At 44.2% G+C, this 23,113-nt stretch overlaps 1 protein-coding gene across 1 annotated transcript in view; it reads left to right on the plus strand.

Annotated features, from left to right (window-relative positions):
* Nucleotides 1-207: 207 nt before the first annotated feature.
* Nucleotides 208-23,113, plus strand: part of LOC106576598 (plexin-B2) — a 200,696-nt gene continuing 177,790 nt past the window's right edge. The window contains exon 1 of the mRNA XM_045722352.2: nt 208-757. The gene's annotated coding sequence lies outside the window, so the exon portion shown is untranslated. The remainder of the gene's footprint in view (nt 758-23,113) is intronic.

The raw sequence follows: 23,113 nt of genomic DNA on the forward strand, positions 1-23,113 counted from the left end.
TCGAACAGCGCTGCTCGCGGGGCTTCCAGTGGTTATTTCTTGTCTCCAGTGAAAAGAAGAGGGTGGAGGGCTACATTTGTTTTTCTCAGACTTTCAGGACAGTTTGCAGAGTCTCTCCCCGTCTTGTGAGTAAATTGATCCGTACAGGCTCGGTCTATTGTGGGGGAGGAGAGAGAGAATACGCCATCCCTCTTTTTATTGGGCGCTGCCACTGAAAAGAAGAGGGTGGAGGGCTCAGTTGTTTTTCTCCGGCTTCACGATAGTTTGCTGTCTCTCCCCGTCTTGTGTGTAAACTGATACATACAGGCTCCGTGTATTGTCGTGGGAGAGAGAGAGAGAGAGGGGGAGGAGTGAGAGAAGATACTCCATCTCTCTTTTTCTTGGCCGCTGTACCGCGGACAGTTCAACGTGCCGTTTCTTGCCAGTTCATGAGGGCGGACTTAATCCAAAGGTGTGTTCGTCTTTGAATCTGAAACACATCTGAATTAATTCCGTGTTTACGTTTTCTTGGGCGTGAAGAAAAGTCGCTTGTCGTGGGGAAAGTGCCAAACTTCCATACCGTGTCACATTTCCCGGGATTTAGAGAGTCGTTGCTCGCGCGCTCCGTTCAGCATCTCACAATGTTTCCTCTCCCGGGGAAGAGCTGAACTTTTTACGGACGGTGACAACGTAGACAACAGGACTTCGTTTGGGTTGTAAAAACAGAGGAGACGAACCATTAGGACAGCGAGTTCGTGTTCAACTACCGATTCCTGAGGTAAGCGTGTATTTTAACTTGTCAGCGGCTGAGTTTGATTAAGAATGATGTGAAGGAAACGACACATTGTTGGTCTGGCTCTATAACATTGGTATAACAACGAGCCACCATATGCTTGGTAGAAACGTCTTCTCTCCTTACAACTGGGGAGCGAGTCAAGAAAAGGAAATAGAGGGCTGTAGTGTTAATTCTGTAATAAATGTAATAAATAGCGTGAGTTCCAGCCCTAAGCAATAGAACAAATCTCAGAGCTCCTCGTTAACCAGTCACGCGGCTACAATGTTGCGTGGCAATGATACAGTAGGCTGCTCTTGCACGGTTTGTATGTGAAAGTAGTTTACTAACGTTAGATGCGTTTGCTATGTGTATTGCAGTGGGATGTTATCATGAAAACGACTGCATGATTTTCAAACATTGACCTCGGTGTTTGGCAGCTCTTCAAAACAGGCCAACAATTTGCATGTCACTCGTTGGGAGATGTGTTCAACAGATTTGTGAAACGACAAGGCTTTTACTCCATAGCCTACCTAATGGGGATCCTAATAAAATACCGACCTACAGCATCTCATCCTACAAACAGACTTCAGGAGAAACTATTCTCCAGGCAACATGTATGTATTCAGCCATGTTGGCTGTAGGCTAATGTGTTACCTGGTCTCTGCCTGGTGTGAACTGATCTGGATTTCCCAATGTTCCAGGCATCACTTCCACCATTGCATCTGTCAACTGAACACATGCATTTAGGTATAATTAAGCCTGCAATTGAAGCCTGTAAGCCATTGTCAATGGACATGCATTGGCTACTTGAATAGCCATTCCAACAAGTAGGTCACTTGTAAGAGCACTGGCCCATCTCATTCCCATATCCCATCTAATGCTGAATGCAGTTGAGCTTTGGGCTTTGAACCCCGTGTAGAGAAAGCAGAGTCAGTCACCACATGCTGTAGTGGTTCAGACCCAGAACAGGAAGAGCCCCTGCCCCCTCAAGGTCAAAAGGAGAGGGCCAAAAACAGAGGGAGCATTTTCCCCTCCTCTCTCTGGGACTCTTTCTCTCTCTCTCTCTGTGTGTGTGTGTGTGTGAGACTGACCATGAGTAATAGGCCTGTTTGTTTGTCTTTCATGCAGAACATGGACACAGTATACACTGACGCTATTGATTCATGTTTCCTGCTCAAACCCGTGTGTGTGTGCGTTGTCCGTAACCCCCTGTCCCTAGAACGGAACAGGCCCCCCCTTCTGTAGTCACTGGACCTGCCTTGTTGAGAGTCAACATTGTATGTGTTATTTCTCTCCCTCTCTCCTCTATCCCTTCTCTCTCCTCCATCCCTTCTCCTCTCTCCCCCATAAAGAGTCATCTCTGTCATAAGAGACTGAATAAGTTTGTTTCACCCCCCCTAATAGGGATTAACGTTAAATGAACATTTCCATTATTGAAGAGCCAGATTTTGGTGTGTGTGTGTGTGTGTGTGTGTGTGTGTGTGTGTGTGTGTGTGTGTGTGTGGAGAATCTTGGATGGTCTCCCCAAACACAACCATCTGCTTACTGGACACCCACACAGAGCCAGGTGCTGTTTCCTTCCACCATGTCCATGCATCATTATCTGAGTCTCACACACATACTGGAAGTGGACAACATGCCGTGTGTTGATTTTCCTTGCCTGTGGGCTCAAATCACTGCAACACCATTCCCTCTTCAGAAACTCCCTGTCAATCGTGAACATGGCCATTGCTCCTAATGTTCAGGCAGACTAATAGCTCTCCACGAGGGTTAATTTGGGGTCATGTCTCTCAGCTGAAGAGGACCACTTGGTAGACAATTCAGAATAATGATTTGTGGAACAAAGACCAGTGTCTGTGGGATTTAAGAACGTGTGGGAGAGAAGAGAACACAATTGATGAAAACAACCCCAGCTTTCAATTTCTATAGAGGGGTTGGTTGTTTAGCAACAGAACCGACGAGTGCAACAGAACCGACGCCTGCACAACTATGGGGCAAAACAGACGGGTTGGATTAGATTGTTGACAACATGTTAACTATATTTAGTCTCCAGTGTTTATTGAAAACAAATACATTTGGAGAATGAGCACTTGTTGTCTCTCATATACATTGTTAAAGTTTAATTTATTGCTTTTCATTATAGTCACTTTTAATATCATATTACATTGAAGATATTCACTTTCTATCCGTAGTAGATTCACATACAATACCATGGTACTTACCTACGGAGCAGCAAGATGTTAAAACCCTACATCCCAACACTCCATTCTGCCACCTCAGGTCTCTTGGCTCTCCCACCCCTATGGGAGGGCAGCTCCCGCTCAGCCCCGTTCAAGCTCTTCTCTGTCCTGGCACCCCAATGATGGAACCAGCTTCCTCCTGAAGCTAGGACAACAGAGTACCTGCCCGTCTTCCTCCTGAAGCTAGGACAACAGAGTACCTGCCCGTCTTCCTCCTAAAGCTAGGACAACAGAGTCCCTGCCCGTCTTCCTCCTGAAGCTAGGACAACAGAGTACCTGCCCGTCTTCCTCCTGAAGCTAGGACAACAGAGTCCCTGCCCGTCTTCCTCCTGAAGCTAGGACAACAGAGTACCTGCCCGTCTTCTGAAAACATCTGAAACCCTACAGCTTCAAATAGTATTTTAAATAATCCCACAGCACCCCTTTCAGCACCCCTTTCAGCACCCCTTTCGTGAATTTACACTTGACTTTTTCCCTGCTTACTAGCTTTGACTTTGATAGCTACTTTATTGAGGAAAATGTACTTACTAGGTCTGTGATATGTGGTTGCCTCACCTAGCTATTTTAAGATGGAGGCACTAAGTTGCTCTGGATAATGGCATCTGCTAAATGACTAATGTAAATCTAGGTTGTGGGTTTGGGTAAAGTGGGACACCTGGTGAAGTGGGACAGTTAAGGACGGGTAGTTCTTACAGGTACATTCAGGTGAACAGTACTGGTCTGAAAGGTAAAGGTTTAGAGGTTTGTGTAGTGCCGTTTGTACGTCCGTGTGTATATGAAGCATTAGCTTTTTTTCCATTAGTGATTGGCAGTGTGTGTCATCTGTACTTGGGCTTCAGAAGCTGGAGTCCAAAGGTTGTTTGCTGTGGAGAAACGGGGCGTGTCTGCATGCATGTGTTTGTACTTGACTCATCAGACCACTGAACATGTTCATTCCAGTCTGTTTGCTCACCAAGTCAACCTGAGAAGGTCTGTAGTCTCCCCACCTGACGGTTTCACTTTCCATTTCCTATAAAGTCCTGTACTTACTGTCAGTCCTCCTGGATGACAGCAGATTCTTTATTACTGTCAGTCCTCCTGGGTAACACCAGATGCATGATGTTTTATTACTGTCAGTCCTCCTGGATGACAGCAGATTCTTTATTACTGTCAGTCCTCCTGGATGTCACCAGATTCTTTATTACTGTCAGTCCTCCTGGATGACAGCAGATTCTTTATTACTGTCAGTCCTCCTGGGTAACACCAGATGCATGATGTTTTATTACTGTCAGTCCTCCTGGATGACAGCAGATTCTTTATTACTGTCAGTCCTCCTGGGTAACACCAGATGCATGATGTTTTATTACTGTCAGTCCTCCTGGATGTCACCAGATTCTTTATTACTGTCAGTCCTCCTGGGTAACACCAGATGCATGATGTTTTATTACTGTCAGTCCTCCTGGATGTCACCAGATTCTTTATTACTGTCAGTCCTCCTGGGTAACACCAGATGCATGATGTTTTATTACTGTCAGTCCTCCTGGATGACAGCAGATTCTTTATTACTGTCAGTCCTCCTGGATGTCACCAGATTCTTTATTACTGTCAGTCCTCCTGGATGTCACCAGATTCTTTATTACTGTCAGTCCTCCTGGGTAACACCAGATGCATGATGTTTTATTACTGTCAGTCCTCCTGGGTAACACCAGATGCATGATGTTTTATTACTGTCAGTCCTCCTGGATGTCACCAGATTCTTTATTACTGTCAGTCCTCCTGGACGACACCAGGTGCTTCATGTTCTGCTGTTGCTAAGTAGAGTTTATTCCTCCTGTGTTACTCCAGTTGTATTCAGCGCATGTGATGAATACGATTGGATTGACAGTATGGTGAATCATTTAGTTCCTCAGTTCTCTACCAGTAGACTTTGGAATATCCCCACCTGAACTTTTCAGTTTCCATTTTCTGTCCTACATTTACTGTCAATCCTGGAAATTCCTAAATTCCAGGACACAGTTTAAGCTCTGCCATGGAAGACGGTAAATTGATGGTGACTCATTTACTTGTTTGTGTGTGGAGGGTTACTGTAAATGTTACCCATGTCCTTACATGTTCATATGTTTTGGGCTCCTGAGTTGCGCAGTGGTCTAGGGCACTGCATCTCAGTGCTAGAGGCATCACTACAGACCCTGGTTTGATTCCAGGCTGTATCACAACTGGCCGTGATTGGGAGTCCCATAGGGCGGCGCACAATTGGCCCAGTGTCGTCCGGGTTAGAGGTAGGCTGTCATTGTAAATAAGAATTTGTTCTTAACTGACTTGCCTAGTTAAATAAAGGTTCAATATATAACATTCATGAAGTAGGCTACTTGGTGTTTGTTTTTCTCTTGCTTCACCTTTTATATGGGGCAGTTAGTTATGTTGCCATGCTACTCTCACTGCACTGCTACTCAGTGTTTGATGTTGGTGGGCTTGGGCCATGGTCACTACTGTCCTGTATGGTTTGTGTCCGTGTATCGATTCTTTCCCTTGGTGACCAAGCTGTGGTATGTTGTGACAGTCCTAATGTCACGCTATGGCTTGGTGGCAGATTTGAGAAGTGACTCAGTATATTGGTGCCCTGTCTGTGTAGTGACCTCACATAAAGGATGTTACCGGTCAGCAGGTGTCCCGGTGTGTGTCAACGTTGGGTCTGAGGTGAGATCACACCTGTAGGGGGACAGCTGCTCCAGCACACTGGGGGTTCTCTCTCCTGCTGGTGTCAACTCGCCCCCACACATAGGCATAGAGACGGGATGTCGTAGGCCTCTCCAGACAGCCGACTTCTTGGAGACGGGATGTCGTAGGCCTCTCCAGACGGAGGACTTCTTGGAGACGGGATGTCGTAGGCCTCTCCAGACAGCCGACTTCTTGGAGACGGGATGTCGTAGGCCTCTCCAGACAGCCGACTTCTTGGAGACGGGATGTCGTAGGCCTCTCCAGACAGCCGACTTCTTGGAGACGGGATGTCGTAGGCCTCTCCAGACAGCCGACTTCTTGGAGACAGGCGTGGGTGTACTACAGACTGTAGACTCGGGAGTGTCACGTTCAGCTTTCTGAAACACAGGGGCGTTCTCTGATCCCCTGTCTGTTCTGTCTTCTATATCCATATGGAGAGTGGAGTTCTCTGGTCCCTGTCTTCTGTTTCATTATGCACAGAGTTGTGTGGACTAGCTAACGTTCATGGCAGGTTTTGCAAGGTTCTCTTCCCTTCTTGTTTGTGTTTTTCTGGATGTTTGGAGCAGACATGGCATATTAAATCTCCATGTGGTCCTGAAGAATGAGAGGCAGAGCAGAGGTTGGGCCGTTTCCTGTTTAAGACTCTGGTGATGTTAGTCAAGTGCTTCCCATCTGACGTCTTCAAAGCTCTGCTGCGTGTTCTGCTCTGGTTCCCCAGCCCTGGTAGAAGGGAGCAGCAGAGAGACGGCTGGGTGGCCCTGGTAGAAGGGAGCAGCAGAGAGACGGCTGGGTGGCGCTGGTAGAAGGGAGCAGCAGAGAGACGGTTGGGTGGCCCTGGTAGAAGGGAGCAGCAGAGAGACGGCTGGGTGGCGCTGGTAGAAGGGAGCAGCAGAGAGACGGTTGGGTGGCGCTGGTAGAAGGGAGCAGCAGAGAGACGGCTGGGTGGCGCTGGTAGAAGGGAGCAGCAGAGAGACGGCTGGGTGGCGCTGGTAGAAGAGAGCAGCAGAGAGACGGCTGGGTGGCCCTGGTAGAAGGGAGCAGCAGAGAGACGGCTGGGTGGCGCTGGTAGAAGGGAGCAGCAGAGAGACGGTTGGGTGGCGCTGGTAGAAGGGAGCAGCAGAGAGACGGCTGGGTGGCGCTGGTAGAAGGGAGCAGCAGAGAGACGGCTGGGTGGCGCTGGTAGAAGGGAGCAGCAGAGAGACGGCTGGGTGGCGCTGGGAAGGAACAGGAAGATAAGAGCAGGGTAGAACAACACTGTCTTTCATCCCTCAGAGTGAAGGAAGAGCGGAATAGTTTGTTTATACTCTGAGCTAGATCAAGTCTCTGGGAGGGGAGAAATCAAAAGACAAAATCAAAGCTTTGCTTTGTTTAAATATGCAGTGGAGAAATGCAGGTACACACACACACTGACAGATGGCTGATATATGAGAGCCGCCAAGTGTGGTGTGTGTGTGTGTGCGGGTGTTTTATTATTTTGTCAGCCGCTCACCACAGTGTCCAGGTTTTAGAGGGAGTGACTGACAAAAGCAGCTTAGCCTACCTGCTGGGGACCTTTTGTGTGTTGTCTGTGTTGGTGATATTGAACAAGAGCTCACCACTGTTTTAATCCTCCTGCATTCTGTTGGTGCTGGAATTTCATCTTTCTCTCCCCCTGAACACGATGTAATGCGCTCGTTAATCCTCAAACATTCCTCACGCGGGGCTTTAGTTTTAATTATGAGCACTAAAGTAGTGCTAACGCTGAGGTCGCTGCTGCTGCGTGCCAATAGCCTTTAGCTGTTAGAGTACAGGGTAACACACGGTTAGAAAGAGTACAGGGTAACACACGGTTAGAAAGAGTACAGGGTAACACACGGTTAGAAAGAGTACAGGGTAACACACGGTTAGAAAGAGTACAGGGTAACACACGGTTAGAAAGAGTACAGGGTAACGCACGGTTAGAAAGAGTACAGGGTAACGGGCGGTTAGAAAGAGTACAGGGTAACACGCGGTTAGAAAGAGTACAGGGTAACACACGGTTAGAAAGAGTACAGGGTAACACACGGTTAGAAAGAGTACAGGGTAACACACGGTTAGAAAGAGTACAGGGTAACACACGGTTAGAAAGAGTACAGGGTAACACACGGTTAGAAAGAGTACAGGGTAACACACGGTTAGAAAGAGTACAGGGTAACACACGGTTAGAAAGAGTACAGGGTAACGGGCGGTTAGAAAGAGTACAGGGTAACACACGGTTAGAAAGAGTACAGGGTAACACACGGTTAGAAAGAGTACAGGGTAACACACGGTTAGAAAGAGTACAGGGTAACGGGCGGTTAGAAAGAGTACAGGGTAACGGGCGGTTAGAAAGAGTACAGGGTAACGGGCGGTTAGAAAGAGTACAGGGTAACGGGCGGTTAGAAAGAGTACAGGGTAACACACGGTTAGAAAGAGTACAGGGTAACACACGGTTAGAAAGAGTACAGGGTAACACACGGTTAGAAAGAGTACAGGGTAACACACGGTTAGAAAGAGTACAGGGTAACACACGGTTAGAAAGAGTACAGTGTAACACACGGTTAGAAAGAGTACAGGGTAACACACGGTTAGAAAGAGTACAGGGTAACACGCGGTTAGAAAGAGTACAGGGTAACACGCGGTTAGAAAGAGTACAGGGTAACACGCGGTTAGAAAGAGTACAGGGTAACACGCGGTTAGAAAGAGTACAGGGTAACACGCGGTTAGAAAGAGTACAGGGTAACACGCGGTTAGAAAGAGTACAGGGTAACACGCGGTTAGAAAGAGTACAGGGTAACACGCGGTTAGAAAGAGTACAGGGTAACACGCGGTTAGAAAGAGTACAGGGTAACGGGCGGTTAGAAAGAGTACAGGGTAACGGGCGGTTAGAAAGAGTACAGGGTAACGGGCGGTTAGAAAGAGTACAGGGTAACGGGCGGTTAGAAAGAGTACAGGGTAACGGGCGGTTAGAAAGAGTACAGGGTAACGGGCGGTTAGAAAGAGTACAGGGTAACGGGCGGTTAGAAAGAGTACAGGGTAACGGGCGGTTAGAAAGAGTACAGGGTAACGGGCGGTTAGAAAGAGTACAGGGTAACGGGCGGTTAGAAAGAGTACAGGGTAACGGGCGGTTAGAAAGAGTACAGGGTAACGGGCGGTTAGAAAGAGTACAGGGTAACGGGCGGTTAGAAAGAGTACAGGGTAACGGGCGGTTAGAAAGAGTACAGGGTAACGGGCGGTTAGAAAGAGTACAGGGTAACGGGCGGTTAGAAAGAGTACAGGGTAACGGGCGGTTAGAAAGAGTACAGGGTAACGGGCGGTTAGAAAGAGTACAGGGTAACGGGCGGTTAGAAAGAGTACAGGGTAACGGGCGGTTAGAAAGAGTACAGGGTAACGGGCGGTTAGAAAGAGTACAGGGTAACGGGCGGTTAGAAAGAGTACAGGGTAACGGGCGGTTAGAAAGAGTACAGGGTAACGGGCGGTTAGAAAGAGTACAGGGTAACGGGCGGTTAGAAAGAGTACAGGGTAACGGGCGGTTAGAAAGGGTACAGGGTAACGCGCGGTTAGAAAGGGTACAGGGTAACATCATCCAGTTTTCAGTGTAAGCGGGGACATTCATCATAAAGTAGGCAAGCAGGTTTGTGTGTGTGTGAAAGCTCCAGGAAAACCTGTTTAACAGGATACTAGCGTAGCTCCAGTTGTAATAACAGACTTTAGGCCATTAGGAAACCCTGTTTATCATAGCTCCTGTTGTTCTAACTGTTAAACAGGGTTTCCTATTGGCCTGAAGTCTGTTAGACTACCGTAGCTCCAGTTGTTCTAACACAGTGTAGACTAGGCCAGTAGACTAGCGCAGCTCCTGTTGTTCTAACACAGTGTAGACTAGCGCAGCTCCTGTTGTTCTAACACAGTGTAGACTAGCGTAGCTCCTGTTGTTCTAACACAGTGTAGACTAGGCCAGTAGACTAGCACAGCTCCTGTTGTTCTAACACAGTGTAGACTAGCGTAGCTCCTGTTGTTCTAACACAGTGTAGACTAGGCCAGTAGACTAGCACAGCTCCTGTTGTTCTAACAGTGTAGACTAGCGTAGCTCCTGTTGTTCTAACACAGTGTAGACTAGGCCAGTAGACTAGCGTAGCTCCTGTTGTTCTAACAGTGTAGACTAGCGTAGCTCCTGTTGTTCTAACACAGTGTAGACTAGCGTAGCTCCTGTTGTTCTAACAGTGTAGACTAGCGTAGCTCCTGTTGTTCTAACACAGTGTAGACTAGGCCAGTAGGTGTGGTTGCTGGCTTTTATGAAGTGAACTCAACTTGCTGAGTGACTTCTTTACACACTGTATGTGTCTCTGCCATTATCTATCCTGTCTATGACATCCCCTAACAGACTGTAAACCTGCTGTGTTCAGCTGTGGGAGTACCTCTTGTCTGTCTCTGCTGCTTGCTTACAGGCTTGAGGCTCTAGAAGAGACACACACCCAATCCTGGAGAGCTGCAAGAGGTGCAGGCTTTGTTCCAGCCCAGCACTAAAACAACTAATTTAGATGAATTATCAACATCTTGAATATTAGTTGGATACGATGTGCTGATGATGGACTGAGAGGGACAAACACTCTCCAGGGTGGTGGATGCTGAATGCTGCGGTTTAAAGCTGTTACCTGCTGAGACCTCTCTCTGTGTCTCTCTCTGTGTCTCTCTCTCTGTGTCTCTCTCTCTGTGTCTCTCTCTCTGTGTCTCTCTCTCTGTGTCTCTCTCTCTGTGTGTCTCTCTCTGTGTGTCTCTCTCTGTGTGTCTCTCTCTGTGTGTCTCTCTCTGTGTCTCACACATCAGTGGTGTTTTCTCACACAGTCGTGTGTGGGGTCAGCAGGTGTGAAAGGTCATGTCACTACTAGATAAAAATAACAAGGTCATGTCATAACTAGGTATTAACAATGTAGAGATTGTAGCTGCCCATAGGTAGGTAACACAGTGATATGTAGCAAATGGAAGAGTCCATGGGTAGGTAACAGAGGGGGTGTAGATGATGGACTAGTCCATGGGTAGTTCACGGGGGTGTAGATAAGGAATTTAGTTCACGGGGGTGTAGATAATGGAATAGTCCAAGGGTAGGTGACAGGTGTAGATAATGGAATAGTCCATGGGTATGGGAGAGATGCACACACTGTTGGTAGCAATCCATCTGATTGTATTCCTGGAGCAGGGAATATCAGCCACCACCATGAACAGTAACACACCTCTGCCCATCCCCTAGCACGCACACTGTACTCAGTTCAGTCCATATACTGACTCATCTAATGTGTTTGTACTTATACATCCATCTACATTCGGGTCTCATCCATGCTAATGGAGTATTTCTAAACGTTACTGGCTGCTCTCAGACCAGTCTACATTAAAACCTCATCCAACACGTGGGAGGCTGTGTGAGGCCCTGGTATAGGAGGCCCTGGTATAGGAGGCCCTGGTATAGGAGGCCCTGGTATAGGAGGCCCTGGTATAGGAGGCCCTGGTATAGGAGGCCCTGGTATAGGAGGCCCTGGTATAGGCTACATCCTAAATGGCACCCTATTCCCTACATGGTGCTGTATCCAGACCTCATGTGGAAAGAAACCCTACAGGGCTACAATTTACTGAAATCACTGGCCTGATTGAAGGGCACAGCATTCAACTCCTCTCTGTGTGTGTGTGTCTTTTTATGCACACTGTGTGTAGCCTATCTGATCCTCTCGTCTCAGTCCGTGTGCTTAATTTCCTGTTCCTGTGTTTGGCCTAGTGCCGGTTTCACTCTGCATGACATTGGCAGCCTCCTCCTCTCCAACCTCAAACCAAAGCTCTTTTCCAGAATTCCTTAACAACGGTCCAGCCAGCCAGGGTTCAAAGTGGGCCCTCTGAATCAGAATGCTGAGTTTAAACTAAACCAAATGTCATGCTAGCTAGCTACAGTGCCTTCAGAAAGTATTCACCCCTTGACTTTTTCTATATGTTGTTACAGCCTGAATTTAAAACAGATTAAATTGAGATTTTGTCACTGGCCTACACACAATACCCCATAATATCAAAGTGGAATTATATAGTTACAAATTAATTACAAATGAAAAGCTGAAATGTCTTGAGGCAATAAGTATTCAACCACTTGTTATGGCAAGCCTAAATAAGTTCAGGAGTATAAATGTGCTACCTCTTTGGGCAAGGCGTTCACCTAGCGTCCCACCGCGCCAACATCCGGTGAAGTTGCAGAGCGCGAAATTCAAAAATACAATATTCGTAATATTAAACATTCATAACACACAAGTGTCCTACATCATTTAAAAGCTTAACTTCTTGTTAATCCATCCGCTTTGTCAGATTTCAAAAAGGCTTTACGGTGAAAGCATACCGTGCGATTATCTGAGGACAGCGCCCCGCACACAAAAGCATTACATTCATTTTTCAACCAAGCAGAGTCATCACTAAACTCAGAAATGGAGATAAAATAAATCACTTACCTTTGAAGATCTTCATCTGGTTGCAATCACAAGAGTCCCAGCTACATCACAAATGGTCATTTTGTTCGATAAAGTCCTTCTTTATATCCAAAAAAAGTCAGTTTAGCTGGTGCGCTTGACTCAGTAATCCACCGGTTTCCCTCGTTCAAAATGTATACAAAACGAATCCCAAACGTTATCAATGAACTTCTCCAAACAAGTCAAACAACGTTTATAATCAATCATCAGGTACCCTATTATGTAAATTAACCTGTTGGGTCTAGGGGGCAGCATTTGCACGTCTGGATAAAAAAAATGTACCCGATTTAATCTGGTTACTAATCCTACCCAGTAACTAGAATATGCATATACTTATTATATATGGATAGAAAACACTCTAAAGTTTCCAAAACTGTTTGAATGGTGTCTGTGAGTATAACAGAACTCATTTGGCAGGCAAAAACCTGAGACATTTTCTGACAGGAAGTGGATACCTGATGTGTTGTATTGACTTTAAACCTATCCCATTGAAAAACACAGGGGTTTAGGAATATTTTGGCACTTCCTATTGCTTCCACTAGATGTCACCAGCCTTTACAAAGTGTTTTGAGTCTTCTGGAGGGAGATCTGACCGAACAAGAGCCATGGAACGATGATGTCCCATTAGACACCTGGCGCGCGAGTTCATGTTGGGTACCCTCGTTCCAATACGTTATAAAAGAGTATGCATTCGTCCACCTTGAATATTATTCATGTTCTGGTTAAAAAAGGCCCTAATGATTTATGCTATACAACGTTTGACATGTTTGAACGAACGGAAATATATTTTTTCCCCTCGTTCATGACGAGAAGTCCGGCTGGCTTACATCATGTGCTAACGAGACGGAGATTTTTGGACATAAATGATGAGCTTTTTTGAACAAAACTACATTCGTTATGGACCTGTGATACCTGGAAGTGACATCTGATGAAGAGAATCAAAGGTAATGGATTATTTACATAGTATTTTCGTCTAGTCGCAACGCGTATTTTTCTGGGCGCAGTGCTCAGATTATTGCAAAGTGTGATTTCCCAGTAAGGTTATTTTTAAATCTGGCAAGTTGATTGCGTTCAAGAGATGTAAATCTATAATTCTTTAAATGACAATATAATATTTTAACAATGTTTTCTAATTTTAATTATTTAATTTGTTACGCTGACTTGACTGCCGGTTATTGGAGGGAAACGATTTCCTCAACATCAATGCCATAGTAAAACGCTGTTTTTGGATATAAATATGAACTTGATAGAACTAAAAATGCATGCATTGTCTAACATAATGTCCTAGGAGTGTCATCTGATGGAGATTGTAAAAGGTTAGTGCATCATTTTAGCTGGTTTTATGGTTTTGGTGACCCTGTCTTTGACTTGACAAAACATTACACACAACTCTTGTAAATGTACTGTCCTAACATACTCTAAATTTATGCTTTCGCCGTAAAACCTTTTTGAAATCGTAAAACGTGGTTAGATTAAGGAGATGTTTATCTTTCAAATGGTGTAAAATAGTTGTATTTTTGAAAAATTTGAATTTTGACATTTATTTGGATTCAAATTTGCCGCTCTTGAAATGCACCTGCTGTTGATGGAGTGCACCACGGGTGGCACGCTAGCGTCCCACCTAGCCCCAAGAGGTTAACTATACAATTTAAGACGGAGAATAGTATGTCCATTACCGGAGATAAACAACGAAGTACGCACTCTCATCCATGCGCGTCATAACACTACAAGCCAAAATGGGAGCCACCTGGAAAAACTACAAATTCTAGCTCATTTTTCTAAAAACAAGCCTGAAACTCTTTCTAAAGACTGTTGACATCTAGTGGAAGCCCTAGGAACTGCAATCTGAGAGGATTTCCTTTTATTTTCCCATAGATAGTCATTATAATGGGTGGTGAGCTCAACAAAAACAAAACCTTCCAGATGGATTCTCCTCGGGTTTTCATATCAGTTCTGTTTTATAGTCAGACATTATTTTAACAGTTTTGGGAACTTCAGAGTGTTTTCTATCCAAATGTACCAATTATATGAGTACTTTGGGCACGCCTGCTCCCTGAACTTCCGAATACTGCCCCCTAGACCAAAGAGGTTTTAATAGGTCACATAAGTTGCATGGACTCACTATGTGTGCAATATTAGTGTTTAACATGATTTTTGAATGACTACCTCATTCGAGCAGTGAATTTGAATCACAGATTCAACCACAGACCAGGGAGATTTACCAATGCCTCGCAAAGAAGGGCACCTACTGGTAGATGGGTAAAAAAAACAACCAAAAAACAGACATTGAATATCGCTTTGAGCGTGGTGAAGTTATTAATTACACTTTGGGTGGTGTATCAATACACCCAGTCACTACAAAGATACAAGCTTCCTTCCTAACTTAGTTGCCGGAGAGGAAGGAAACTGCTCAGGGATTTCACCATGAGGTCAATGGCGACTTTAAAACAATTAGAGTTTAATTGCTGCGATAGGAGATAACTGAGGATGGATCAACAACATTGCAGTTATTTGACAATACTAACCTAATTAACAGAGTGAAAAGAAGAAAGCCCGTACAGAATACAAATATTCCAAAACATGCATCCTGTTTGCAATACGGCACTAAAGTAATACTCCAAAATAAATGTGGTATAGAAATTCACTTTTTGTCCTGAAATACAAATCGTTATATTTGGGACAAATCCAACACATCACTGAGTACCACTCTTCATATTTTCAAGCATGGTGGTGGCAGTATCATGTTATGGGTATGCTTGTCATTGGCAAGAAATAGGGAGTTTAAGGATGAAAATAAATGGAATAGAGCTAAGCAAGGTAACATCCTAGAAAACCTGGTTGTTTGATTTCCATCAGACACTGGGATACAAATTTGCCTTTCAGCAGGACAATAACCTAAAACCCAAAGCCAAATATACACAGAAGTTGCTTACCAAGATGACATTGAATGTTTGTGAGGGGCCTAGTTACAGTTTTGACTTGAAAAATCTATGGCAAGACTTGAAAATGGCTGTCTAGCAAGGATCAACAACCAACTTGACAGAGTTTGAAGCATTGTAAAAATAATAATGTGCAAATATTGTACAATCCAGGTGAGCAAAGCTCTTAGAGACTTACCCAGAAAGACTCACAGCTGTATTTGCTGCCAAAGGTGATTATAAGTTGTATTGTCTTGGGGCTGAATACTTATGGAATCAAGGTATATTTGAGTTTTTATTTGTCATGATTTTTTTTCTCCCCCCACCAATGTTCACATTTTTCTTCCACATATAATAGAGTATTATTCTGTGTAGATCGTTGAGAGAAATTACAATAAAATCTATTTTAATCCCACCTTGTAACGCAACAAAATGTGGAAAAAGTCAAGGTGTGAATACTTCTTGAAGGAACTGTATGACCTCACACACTGCCTCTTACCACGCTCTTCAAACTCCTACTAACAGACTGCTGTGTGTGTGTCAATGTAAATCTAATCACAAGGAGATGGCGTTGCACCGCACACATTATAATCTATGAATGTATACTTCAGGATTGGCAGTGTAGTTTGCAAGGGTGGACGGTTGTTTACATGCCGGCTTGGTTTACGTGTTAGATGATCACAACATTACTGTAGTTTAATTACAGAGCCTGACTGGTAGGAAAAATGGCTGTGGTTGAAGCTGGAGAGACTAAATAACTTTGTTATAGAAACTCTCTTGGTTGGTCTGTCTGTCTCTGTGTTTCTCTCTGTCTCTCTCTGCGTCCTCTTGGACTTGGCACACCCTACACCACAGTTATCATGTTTACAGCAAACACCCAGCCAAACTGGATCACAACCCTCCTCCCTCCCTCTTCCCTCTCTCAAACTTCCTATTTTTCCCCTCTGCTCTCTTTCCAGCTATGTGCTGGAGAAGGTTCTAGCTAGTCCACTGACGCTGGGAAATTAAGCTTGCTTTATTAATGAACTATGTACTAAAACTGATAACAAACACTTGGTTGGTAATGCTTTATCATATCTGCTTATATTATTTATAAGGCATTAAAGTTATATTATGTAAAAATCGCTTCACCATTTCCTGGTTGCTAAAATTATAACATTTGTCTAATTTCAGTTTGTGACAAAACAAGCAAGTATAGTGTAGCGAGTCATTAAACCACTGTGAAATGTATTTTCCATAACCAAAAATGTGTTTTCAGCAGTTTGAAGCTGGTGTACAAAACCAAAAGTAAAAGACACAAAAACGATTCTTAAGAATGCTTAGCATAGAAATAGTCCACAGAGAATAGATCTACCGCTTCTTAGACTTGCTTTCAAAGAGTGACAGATCTATTAAACACTTTTCTATGTGATTTTTGTTGGGTTGCATAAAAAGGTACATATTGCAGCTTTAAGATGAAGTAACAATCTGCCCATTAGTCATTTAATCATTATTCCTACCAAACCTCCATTATACCTGCCAGTGAGGGATATATATATATGTGTGTGTATGTATGTATGTATGTATGTATATGTGTATATATATATATATATATATATGTATGTATATGTGTATATATATATATATTATATATATGTATGTGTGTGTATATATATGTGTATGTGTGTGTGTATATATATATATATATATATATATATATATATATATATATATATATATATATATATATATATATATATATACACACACATACACACACAATAGCTAAAGCATTACCTACTCAGAGTAGTGCGAACAGTAACTCTGCTCTGCTATCCGTTTCTAGACTGTTCTAGCAGCAGACCTGTGCTGTTCTATAATCAGTTTGGTATTTCCTGCTGCCTTTCTCCTCTCAACACTGTTCTGTGATCAGATTGGTATTTCCTGCTCCCAGAGCATGCTGCCTTTCTCCTCTCAACACTGGAATGTTACTCCATCCCTCTTTATTTATCTATTTTTCTCCACATCTCGCTCTCTTTTTGTTCCCCCTCTCTTTTTCCTTTATTTCCTGTCATGATTGGAGCGATTTTGTTTTCTCCATGACGATGGCAGTGTGTATGTAGTGGATGCCTCGCGGCCCTCATTGTAAATTCCCGCCACTATTATGTATTATGAGGGCAGTTAGTCATATGGAATTGGTTTATTTCCACGGTAATGGAAACTCTGGCTGAAAGCACAAACTCACACTTCAATCTCTATTCAATTAAATCTCTCGCTCGCTAACCTTCTTTCTCCCAACCCTCTCTCTCTTTCTCCCAACTCTCTCTCTCTCTTTCTCACACACCTCTGCTCTTAAAGACAACAAACATGCTGCCTCTCCCCAGAAATGAATGAATAAAACAAGTGGTATGTCATTCAGGTAGAGGGATAGTTTTACTCTCTGATTGAACGCTTGGTGAACTGATTTTCAATGACCAGAAACAGAGCTCAGCATGTCCTCTGGGTCTCTGAAAGTGTGTGGGTTGTGGTGAAGGTGATTTAGGCTAACACTGCTGCTCTGGGGATGTATGAACCTCGGACAAACAGAGGCAGGATATTACCAGGCTGGAACAAATAATCAACCCCCCCCCCCCCCCCCCCCACACACACACGCGCGCTCTTACAGTACATTCCGTCCCTGGCTTGTGTCAGTGTTTGGTCATTTCACCACAGCCTGCTGAAATGACCCCGGTTCCATTTAGTCCTATCAGACTGTGAACAGCGACCAGCAGCATTCCGCTGTGATAAGACCAGCAGCCCAGCCGTCACTCCTCATCCACTTCTCTGTCTGGGTGGGAAGGAGGGGGAGATGGGGGCTGAGGTGTGTTCAGCCCAGAGGGGGGACGGAGGTGGACTGAGGGGGGACGGAGGTGGACTGAGGGGGGACGGAGATGAGTTGGACTGAGGTGTGAGGGCCGGAGGGCAATGAGTTTATGAAGGTTCTTGCCCTGTCCCTGGAAAGCCTTGCTTATTTGTTTAGGGAAATATTTCACTTTGACATAGCCTATCCACTTCCCCTCTCACTCACTCACTCACTCACTCACTCACTCACTCACTCACTCACTCACTCACTCACTCACTCACTCACTCACTCACGTGCTCCATCCATCCATCCATCCATCCATAACATCCCTATTTATCAGGTGATCAATAAAGTAATACTGGTCATGATGAGTGGTGGTTGAAGCCAATCTCAGCTGTCCCTCCTGCCTGTCTGTCCCTTCTAACAAGGGACCTGCTGCCTGCCACTGTCTTTCGTGTGTGTGTGTGTGTGTGTGTGTGTGTGTGTGTGTGTGTGTGTTCGGGATGACACCATAATGATGTTTGTTTCCATCATTAGATCTGTTTTCATAAAAAGTTAAATCTGCTTGGTGTTTTGGTTCCTAGCCTCGATACTAAGGAGTACACACACACACACACACACACACACACACACACACAGCGCTGCTCACGGTCACTTCCCAAGGACGCAGCAGCGGCAGACTCACACTCCACTACAGCTGTGATTCATCTCTGTCTACAGTTATCCATTCTCATTTACATCTCAACAGTCATATGTTTGTTAACAGATCTCTGGCAGTCTCATCTCAACAGTCATATGTTTGTTAACAGATCTCCTCTGGCAGTCTCATTTCAACAGTCATATGTTTGTTAACAGATATCGTCTGGTAGTCTCATCTCAACAGTCATGTGTTTGTTAACAGATCTCCTCTGGCAGTCTCATTTCAACAGTCAAATGTTTGTTAACAGATCTCCTCTGGCAGTCTCATCTCAACAGTCATATGTTTGTTAACTTCTATGGGCTTGCGTCCCACCCCTGGTACACCCTATCAACAGCAGGTGAAATATCAAGGGCGCCAAATTTGAAAACAATTAAATGTCATAGTTGTATGTTTGAGAAATTTGAATTATCTTACACCCTTTGAAAGATAAACATCTCCTTAATCTAACCACGTTGTCCGATTTCAAAAAGGCTTTTCGGCGAAAGCATAAAGTTAGATTATGTTAGGACAGTACATTGAAAATAGCTGTGTGTAATGTTTTGTCAATGCAAAGACAGGCGTCACCAAAAGCAGAAAACCAGCTAAAATTATGCACTAACCTTTGACAATCTCCATCAGATGACACTCCTAGGACATTATGTTAGACAATACATGCATTTTTTGTTCTATCAAGTTCATATTTATATGCAAAAACAGCATTTTACAATGGCGTTGATGTTGAGAAAATATTTTCTTCCAATACCGCCAGTCAATCAGCACAACAAATTAAATAATTACTATTCGAAACCATTGGTAAAATATTATATTGTCATTCAAAGAATTATAGATTAACATCTCGTGAACGCAACCGCATTGCCAGATTTAAAAATAACTTTACTGTGAAATCACACTTTGCAATAAACGAGGTGCTGTGCTCAGAAAAATAGCCTTGGCGATACAGACTAGGCGCCATGTTGGAGAGATCTAAAATCAAAAATACTATGTAAATATTCCCTTACCTTTGATTATCTTCATCAGAAGGCACTTCCAGGAATCCCAGGTCCATAACAAATGTAGTTTTGTTCGAAAAAGCTCATAATTTATGTCAAAAGCTCCGTGTTGTTAGCGCGTCCTGTAGGCTACTCAAAAACATGAACGTCGCCCACCGGACTTGTCTTCACCAAAGAGGGAAAAATAAATATTTACGTTCGTTCAAACATGTCAAATGTTGTATAGCATAAATAATTAGGGCCTTTTTCAATCAGAACTTCAATAATATTCAAGGTGGACGATTGCATTCTCTTTTAAAACGTATTGGAACGAGAGTAGCCAAACATGCACTCGCGCGCCAGAGTAGTATAGGCCATCCGCTTATGACCAACTTTCCAAGCCTCTCGTTCGGTCAGTTTTCACAGTAGAAGAGTCAAACCACTTTGTAAAGATTTTTGACATCTAGTGGATGGCGTAGGAAGTGCTAAATGATTAACCTGTTATGGCTAGGGGGCAGTATTTTCACGGCTGGAAAAAAACGTGCCCGATTTAATCTGGTTACCACTCCTACCCAGTAACTAGAATATGCATATACTTATTACATATGGATAGAAAACACCCTAAAGTTTCTAAAACTGTTTGAATGGTGTCTGTGAGTATAACAGAACTCATTTGGCAGGCAAAAACCTGACAAGGTTTCAGGCAGGAAGTGGCCTGTCTGACAAGGTGTCGTTCTTCTTGTCTCTGTTTATTGAAGAGTGAGGATCTTAGCTGTCCCGTGACACTTCCTACGGCTGCCATAGGGTCTCAGAAGGCGGTAAAAAGCTGAATCGTGGCTTTGCAGGCTCTGGCTGAAACAAAGTAGCGTGTTTGGGTAGTGGCTGGTTACAGTACTGTGAGACTCAGGCGCGTGCCCGCGTCGACCGAATGCTTTGTTTTCTTTCCTCTGTTTAGCTAAAAGGAGATTCCCGGTCGGAATATTATCGCTTTTTTACGAGAAAAATGGCATAAAAATGGATTTTAAACAGCGGTTGACATGCTTCGAAGTACGGTAATGGAATATTTCGATTTTTTTTTTGTCACGAATTGCGCCATGCGCGTGACCCTGATTTACCATTTCAGATAGTGTCTGGGACGCACAAACAAAACGCCGCTATTCGGATATAACGATGGATTATTTTGGACCAAACCAACATTTGTTATTGAAGTAGCAGTCCTGGGAGTGCATTCTGACGAAGACAACAAAAGGTAATGAAACTTTTATAATAGTAAAGCTGATATTGGTGAGTGCTAAACTTGCCGGGTGTCTAAATAGCTAGCCCGTGATGCCTGGGCTATGTACTTAGAATATTGCAAAATGTGCTTTCACCAAAAAGCTATTTTAAAATCGGACATAGCGAGTGCATAGAGGAGTTCTGCATCTATAATTCTTAAAATAATTGTTATGTTTTTTGTGAACGTTTATCGTGAGTAATTTAGTAAATTCACCGGAAGTTTGCGGGGGGTATGCTAGTTCTGAACGTCACATGCTAATGTAAAAAGCTGGTTTTTGATATATAAATATGAACTTACATTTACTTTTAAGTCATTTAGCAGATGCTCTTATCCAGAGCGACTTACAAATTGGTGCATTCACCTTATAATATCCAGTGGAACAGCCACTTTACAATAGTGCATCTAAATCTTTTACGGGGGGGTTAGAAGGATTACTTTATCCTATCCCAGGTATTCCTTAAAGAGGTGGGGTTTCAGGTGTCTCCGGAAGGTGTTGATTGACTCCGCTGTCCTGGCGTCGTGAGGGAGCTTGTTCCACCATTGGGGTGCCAGAGCAGCGAACAGTTTTGACTGGGCTGAGCGGGAACTGTGCTTCCTCAGAGGTAGGGAGGCGAGCAGGCCAGACTTGATTGAACAAAACATGCATGTATTGTATAACATAATGTCCTAGGATTGTCATCTGATGAAGATCATCAAAGGTTAGTGCTGCATTTAGCTGTGGTTTGGGTTTATGTGACATTATATGCTAGCTTGAAAAATGGGTGTCTGATTATTTCTGGCTGGGTACTCTGCTGACAATCTAATGTTTTGCTTTCGTTGTAAAGCCTTTTTGAAATCGGACAGTGTGGTTAGATTAACGAGAGTCTTGTCTTATAAATTGGTGTAAAATAGTCATATGTTTGAGAAATTGAAGTAATAGCATTTCTAAGGTATTTGAATATCGCGCCACGGGATTACACTGGCTGTTGCGTAGGTGGGACGATTTCGTCCCACCTAGCCCAGAGAGGTTAAGTGTCTATAATCAGCACAATTGCTTTCATTGCGTATTATTAATATTATTTAAATTACATAGTTATGTTTCAGTGATATATTGGGGGGGACGAATCATATTTTTCCCAGGATGGGGGGGTCGTGTCCCCGGGATTTCCGCCCCTGGTCCTCGCTCTCCTCTCCTCTCCTCCATCCATCCATCCATCCATCCATCCATCCATCCATTCATCCAACCTCACACAAACAGGGCACAGCTTATGACATCACCTGGAATCTAAAGACTGTTGGGCCGATTCTTCTCTTTTGCTCGGCTGGTGTTTTTCTAAAGTTCTGGGTTTCTTTCGCTGTGCCGGCTGGCTCAGTGTGCACACGCACGCACACTGTCCTCTTCATCTGACATTTACCCACAATCCTCCTCTCCTGATCCTCTCCTCTGTGGCCAACAGGTTGCAGAGTAAAATGAAATGACATTCCATGTTAGATTTGATCACCACTATACTGTGGAAGATACACTGTCTGTCTCTGGCTGGTCCCTGACTGAATATACACTCAGGTTATTAGGTATATCCATCTAGTACCAGGTCCGACCTCCCTTTGCCTCCAGAACTGCCTGAATTCTTCTGGGCATGGCTTCTACAAGGTGTGGAGCGTTCCACAGGGATGTTGGTCCATGCTGATGCGATGGCATCACACAGTTGCAGTGGATTGGAAGGTGGTACATTCATGCTGCCAGCAGCCCGTTCCATCTAATCCATGTTCAGATACGATGTGGCGTTCAATCGTTGCTCAGTTGGTATCAAGGTACCTAACTTGTGCCAGGAAAACATTACACCACCGCCACCAGCCTGAACTGTTGACACCAGGCAGGATGGGTACATGGACTCCTGCTGTTGACGCCAAATCCTGACTCTGCCGTCAGCATGATGCGACAGGAACTAGGATTGTCAGACCTGGCAATGTTTTCCACTCCTCAATTGTCCAGGGTTGGTGATAGCGTTCCCACTGGAGCCGCTTCTTCTGGTTTTTATCTGATTGGAGTGGAACCTGGTCTGGTCGTCTGCTGCAACAGCCCAGCCGTGACGAGGACCGACCAGTTGTTCGTTCCGAGATGCTGTTCTGCACACTACTGTTGTACTGCACCGTTTTTTTCTCTGTCTGGCCTGTCTGTCTGGCCTGCCTGTTTGTTTGCATGATTCTTGCCATTCTCCTTCGACCTCTCTCATCAACGAGCTGTTTTCACCCACAGGACTGCCGCTGA

Source organism: Salmo salar, chromosome 07, assembly GCF_965601325.2.
Source record: "Salmo salar chromosome 07, fSalSal1, whole genome shotgun sequence".
Taxonomy (NCBI): domain Eukaryota; kingdom Metazoa; phylum Chordata; class Actinopteri; order Salmoniformes; family Salmonidae; genus Salmo; species Salmo salar.